We start from the raw sequence: 7,466 nt of genomic DNA, 5'->3' as shown, positions 1-7,466 counted from the left end.
ATGTCTCCCATGGAGACCTCTCCTTCCGCCGATGATGACAGCGTGCTCGTCGTCCCTCACGGAAGCAGCGGCGACGGCCACATGGAGACTCTCATGGAAGCGGCGGCAGCACACACAGCGCCGAGTTCACGACCCAACACCATAACGTCAGTGCCGGCGGAAAACCAGCGATCTCCACTCTCAACGAGCTCCACGTTTGCTGCATCATTGATGGGACAGCTTGGAGCATTAGATAGTCAGCACGTACTTGGTTTTACAGTTCCACCGTCTTCCTTCATGATGCAATCTGAAGCTTAAGATAGCCAACAGATGCATGATCATACAGTGGAATCTACTTCTATTTCAGTACCACAGGTATTTTCATAAACAATCTGCACATTATTGTGTGCGCATGACAAAGCTAAACCAAATTTAATTTGTGTATGATTGTATTACAGGTGGGGGACGTAAATGCTGAATCCATGCTTGTTCCTAAAGTTGGAATGGCATTTAAGTCGGAGGAAGAGGCATACGATTTTTATAATAATTATGCTTGTAAAGTTGGGTTCAGCATTCGAAGGAGCCACACGAAGTTGAGACGAGATGGAACAATCTATCAGAAACATTTAGTTTGCAGCAAACAAGGTGAACGAGAAACTCATTCATCACATCACCCCAAGAAAGAAAATGCGACCACAAGGTGTGATTGCAATGCCCGTGTTCAGCTGAGTATTTCTCCTGATGACGTTTGGAATGTGCAAAAGGTTCTTCTTGAGCACAACCATGATTTTGCAAGTCCAGATAAGAGGCACATGTTTAGATCGCAACGTCGTATTGCAGCGTATGACAAACTTGTGATTGGTGAGATGCGTGGAGCCGGAATAAAGCCAGCTGATGTGTACAATTTTTTCAAGCTGTGGTATAAAGGACCCCATAATGTACCTTTCTTGCGGATGGATTCCAATAACCATATTGGTCGTGAGCGCAGGAAGTATCTGGAAGTTAATGATGCGCAAACATTGTTGGAATTCTTGAAGAACAAGCAGTTAAATGATCCTTCTTTTTTTATGCTATACAATTATACGAAGAGGATTGCCGGATAGCTAATTTCTTTTGGGCAGATGGTCAAGCTATCATGGACTACGCTTGCTTTGGTGATGTTTTGTCCTTTGACACAACATTTCAGACAAACAAGTTTGAAATGCCTTTTGCACCACTACTTGGAACAAATCATCATAAGCAGACCATTCTTTTTGAAGCTGCGCTGTTATGTGATGAAACCAAAGATTCATTCATCTGGCTCTTCAACACATTCTTAACCGCCATGTCTGGCAAGGCACCAGCAACCATTTTCACCGATCAGTGTGCTGCCATGGCGAAAGCAATCAGCATTGTTCTCCCAAATACAAAGCACCGCCTCTGTTTGTAGCACATTTATCAAAATGCTGCTAAGCATCTTAGCCATGTAATTTCAGACCATCCTTGGTTCCTTGCTGATTTTAAGAGATGTGTCTATGAGGAAAGGTCAGTGGCATACTTTGAAATGAAGTGGCAAGAATTGTTGAGTGCTTACAACCTTCAGGATAACAAATGGTTACAACAACTCTATGATCTGCGTGAGAAGTGGTCTACTGTCTACCGTCGTGATTCCTTTTGCGCCAACATGACTTCAACTCAAAGGAGCGAAGGTATGAATAATGTGTTTAAGAAAAGATTTCGGAAGAGACTCTGCCTTTCAGAACTCCTAGTAGAATATGATAAGTGTGCTGCTAGTCTTCGGGAAAATGAACTGGACGAGGACTTTAAATCACGTCAGTCTAAACCGGTTACTTGCGTCAGAAACTTACCTATGTTGAAGACTGCTGCTGAATCATATACAAGAAGCATTTATGTTGATTTTGAGGAGCAGTTTAAGCAACAATTTTCTGCCAAGTGCGAGTTAGTTTCCACTGTAGGGACAGTTAGAACTTACATGGTGTCACCTAGGAAATATGAGGATGAGGCAGTAGTTGTATTCAACTCTGAGGACGTCACCATTTCATGCTCTTGCAGAAGGTTTGAATACATAGGTAAGAAACAACATTTTGTTCTTTTACTAGTTTACTAGTTTACTAGTTTACAATAAAGTTGTCATAAAATATGTACTAACGTATGAATTATGGGATAGGTATTCTGTGCAGGCATGCTCTGTGAGTGTTGAACATCAACGAGGTTTTCACTTTGCCATTTCCATATATACTACACCGATGGACAAAATATGCAAAGAGAGGATTGTTGACGAAGACCGTCGAAAGTGAGAAGGAAACTTTGCAGACCCGTGCGGCACGCATAGCTCGGAAAACAAGATCTACTGCAATGAAGTGTTCAGTTTCAGAAGAACTACTTGCAAAATTGGAGGAAGCTATAGATAAATTAGATCTGGAGGCAGATGATTTGCTAAGCGAAAAAAGGCATGCTAAACAAGACAATATTCCTCAAAATACTAATGAGCATGCTTGCAATAATATTCCTCAAAATACTCAAGATATATTAACAGGGAACATACCATTTAGAGTCCCTGAAGCGATAAAAGGTCCAAAGGGAAAAAGAATAAAAGATCCACTTGAAAAGGCGAAACCGAAGAATTCAAAACCCACCAAAACAAAAGGTATTACAACCACATTTTTCTTACTTTTCACGTCTGATTATTGAATAGATAGTAATGTATTGCATATTCGTATGTATGAACAGGAGGAGGTAGAAAGAAAGTTACAAGAAAAGATCCGGTTGAAGAAGGTCATGGAAAATCAAGTGTAAGACAAATTAAGCAATGTTCTTTTATGTCTTCCAAAAGTAACTTTGTTGTAAGCAGTTTCCTACTTACTTAGGCACAGGGATTTGAAAACGAAGTAACTACATATAATTTTGCTGCAGAAGTTCCTCAACAATATACTGTAAGATAAATTGCTTCTAGTTTTGAACATACTTGAGGCAATTTAATTGTACAGCAACAGTTCTAAAGAGTTGTTGTCTTATTATGCAGCAGGGATATTCGGAGGCAGGCACAAGTTCTAATACTGCAATACCAATCGTCACAAATAATATGTTCAACGGGGATCCTTCAAGCATGTTTATTCCTTTCATCCCAGGAGGATATACACAACTTTTGCTTCAAGCTGATCAAGCTTCAGAGCTGACTCACACTCCAAGAAGATTAGATTTTTTATGAAGTGAATGTGAACCCTTCCTTACGCATCACAGAAGTAGCATAGCAGCAGCAGTATCTTTTATTTGCTCTTGTCGACAGTGACCATTCAAAACTGAAATAATATATGTAATGCCGCATTCTCATGAGTGACATTATCTTTCCCAGTTTATTTATAAGAATGTTTGCACTGGAGTTCCATTTATTTTTGCCAAGTCTTAATTTGTATTCATTGAGCAGTTTTATTTTTCCCACCTCTTTCTTTTCAATTGCACTTCTAAATGTAGTAGATCTGATCCTGATCAGCATCAGCACTAGCTTTCATTTCTGCTATAGCCAGGCTCTGTTATACAATACGTCACGTCGGCTCTGATCGCGCTTAAATTGACAGTCCATCACCAACAAAAGGTCTGAAATTACAACAACATGTACTGACAGCTAACTCTCTCAATGTACCCAAATTTTAACATGGATCAACAACACATAAATGATGTGATCATGGAACTCGGAATGTTTTTGTTTGAAGATCTCTGAATTTTGACATCTCTGAATGTCACAATGACCAGAAATCAGCCAACGTCGCCACGGGGAGATGGCTGGCTTTCTGTCGGCGCCGGCGCCGGCGTTGCTCTTGGGTGGCGAACGTGATGGTGGGAAACCCATCGCTATGCATGTTGCTGCTGGTTCCACTAGAGATGCTAAGCACGTCGTCGACAACAACGCTGGGAGAGGTTGCAACGGCGCCACGGCTTCCATGAAGGTCGTCGTCGCCGGCGCATGGACGGGTAGCCATGAGGGACGACGAGCACGTCATGGTGACCGGCAACTACGCGAGAAGATCCGGTTACGTTTGTTAGATGGAAGGTATTGATTAGATTGATAGTCTGTTGTATCTATACTGCAAATACGTATCAGCTGATTAGGGAATTTTAAGCAGCTTTAAGATGTGTGCAAACAATGACGTGTCAACATCTGAAGAGGGGCCTCAGGCCAGGCACTACGAGGCCCCGTCCCATAGAATTTTCTTCCCGAACTAATAGTAGAATGTTGATCTTTGCACAAAGTAACATCCACCAAGAAATAAAATTACAAACAAGACCGAAGAAACCTTTAAGTTTGACATCAATACCTGCCACATGTCTCTTACATAGTCACAACAACCATAAAAGAAAAAAATGATGGATCACCTTTACACCCGAGCTTGACGCGGCTTCATCGTTGATATGGAGCTTTGCGGACCTCCAAGATGCCTTGTTAAAGTTTGACGAAACCATTACTGTTAAACGAATCAGACCGGGACAACACCCGAACACTCCACGAACTTCGAATCTCGCACCCCCACATGACTAAGACATTGGAGGAGGAAACCATACATGTCATTCACGTATCATGAACCCAACATATGATCCACCATCTTTCAGATGCCGCTGATGCAGACCACAATCTGCATTCGCTCCTGAACTATCTCCCAAGCTCCGCATCGGTGATGGAGCAGATGTCGTTGCAATGACGAACCCCGGGACACAGGTCCATCACAAGGATGCTGCCGCCACACCATCCTTACTTGAGCAGACTGGATTCCAGATCCGTCCCCAACCATAGGACCGATCACCTCGTCATAGTAGAATTTTAAGAAACTTTATTCAGCGCTACCATTGCCACCATCGATACCAAAACAATGAACAACCTAAAAATCTAAACTACTTTGGTTTAAAACTATCCACACGCATGGATACGACGACCCTCTTTAACACCGACGACCGAGGTCATCGTCGAAAGGAAGCCGCTAGAAGGTGTTGCTGGTACCGAGACCATGATCTTGCGAAGCAATTTGCCCCGACCGTGTTATGTATAGTAGAAACTCAAATATCAAAAGCACGTGTCGAAAGTCTTGCTGTTACTTTAGGTTTTAATCATTTGTATGTTGTCCGTAGTTCGGGTCGTAGCGGTGGTATTGGTGTTTTTTGGAACGATGGAATAAAGCTTTATGTTTTGGGGTATTCTAAGTATCATGTTGATGCAACAGTGTCCATACCAAAATCTGCAGATTGGGGGCTTACATGTGTGTACGGTGAGGCACAAGTTGGAGAGAGATATAAAACCTGGGATCTGCTCAAAACTTTGGCTGCGGCAAGCAACTTACCCTGGTTGTGCATTGGTGATTTTAATGAGGTCCTACACGAGCATGAACACTTTGGGACTGACCAGCGTAGGACATCTGAGATCCAGGGCTTTCGGGAAGCAATGGATGTTTGTGCTCTTGGGGATCTAGGCTACGAGGGGAAGGCTTGGACTTTTGATAAGAAGACGACGGGGGAGGTAACTGTCGAATTTGACTCGACCCTGCTATGGCAAGCACATAATGGATTTCCCTATACCCCATGCAAGTCTGCAACACGAGACGGCCGCTGCATCAGATCATTGTCCTATCAGACTGCTGTTGGAACTTGGAAACCCGGCGCAAATCAAACAAAAAATGTTCAGATATGAAATGTACTGGGAGAAACATGCAGAGTTCGGGTCCTCCCTCGAGGGCACGTGGACTGGGGCACCGGAAGGACAAACAGTGACACGGTTAAGCAAAAAACTGGGTGACCTACCTGCATCCTTGGGACTACCATTGGCAACGTTGGAAGAGAAATAAAAAAAACTCAAAAAGGACCTGGCTACTCTACAAAATGACCCCCACCGAGTTTCACCTTCGCATGTAGAGATAAAAGCTACATACCGCCTTGCTGAGCTATATCACATGGAAGAAATAAAGCAGAGGCAGCGTTCTTGCATCAACTGGCTTTCAGATGGAGACCGTAATACTAATTTCTTCCAGAGATGTGCTAGTATGCGTCGGCGGAAGAATATTATCAAAAGTTTGGAGCGAGCTCATGGATCACTTACCCATGATCCGGAGGAGATGGCCTTATTAACAGATGCATTTTACGAAAATATGTTCGCATCTGAGGGTTCTACTGGCATGGATGTGGTGCTTAACGCGGTTCTGGTAAGGGTCACGGATGAGATGAACAAGGGGTTAACGGATCCCTTCACAGCTGAAGAGGTAAAGAAGGATCTTTTCCAGTCGTAACCCACTAAGGCCCCGGCGCCGGACGGATATCCGACACATTTCTTCCAGAGGCACCGGGATCTTTGTGGCACCGAGGTCACGAATGTGGTTTTGAGAATTCTTCTTGGGGAGGATAGCCCTCAGGTAATCAATGAAACGATCCTTGTTTTGATTCCAAAGGTTAAAGATCCAACAAACCTTACTCACTTCCAGCCCATAAGTTGGTGTAATGTACTTTATAAGATTGCATCAAAGGTTTTGTCTAACAGATTGACGCAAATCTTGCCTGAGATAATCTCTGAAGAACAATCCGCATTCGCCCCTGTCCGGCTAATCACAAATGACATAATTACTGCCTACGAATGCTTACACTTCATGAAGAGGAACAAAGCACAACGGAACATATTCTGTGCAGTTAAATTAGATATGATGAAGGCATATGGAGTATCTCCAAGCTATCATGACTAAGATGGGCTTTGCATCGTCATGGGTCAACACAGTCATGAGAATGGTATCTTCTCTGAAATTTTCAGTCCTTTTCAATGGATCTAAACTTAATGAATTCACTCCTTCAAGGGGGATCCGTCAGGGAGACCCAATTTCCCCATACCTATTTTTGCTTGCAGCGGAGGGCCTTTTATTCCTCTTAAAAACCCAAGATGAATCATACCAATTGAATTGTATTCGAGTGGCTCCTCCGGCTCCGCGGGTAAGCCACTTGCTCTTTGCGGATGATAGCCTGCTGGTTTTGAAAGCTAGTGCTACTGGAGCTAATGAGTTGTCTTCGCTGATGAAAAGTTATTGTAATGCATCGGGTGAGAGAATAAATCTAGCCAAGTCAACTGTGTTTTTCAGCAAGGGGTGCCCCAACACTCTTAGAGCTGAGGTAAAAGGGGGCTCTAAATATTGAAAATTAATATCTAAAAGACAGAGTATGGGCCAAGATCAAGGGGTGGATGGAGAAGCTTCTCTTGGATGGGGGGGGGGGAGAAGTGTTGATTAAATTGGTTTCTCAAGTTGTGCCCGTTTTCTCATTGTCTTGCTTTAAGCTTCCTCGTGGGCTTAGTGAGCATTTGGACTCATTGATTAGAAAGTTTTGGTGGGGCACTAAAGAAGGACAAAGAAACCCAAGCTAGGTATCATGGAGTAAGATGACTAGATCGAAAGATTGTGGGGGTCTAGGCTTCCGAGATGTTGAGCTATTCAATCTTGCTTTCCTAGCTAGACATACTTACATAATTT

The sequence above is a fragment of the Hordeum vulgare genome, chromosome 3H (genome assembly GCF_904849725.1).
Source record: "Hordeum vulgare subsp. vulgare chromosome 3H, MorexV3_pseudomolecules_assembly, whole genome shotgun sequence".
NCBI lineage: Eukaryota > Viridiplantae > Streptophyta > Magnoliopsida > Poales > Poaceae > Hordeum > Hordeum vulgare.
Note: the sequence above shows the minus strand (reverse complement) of the source record.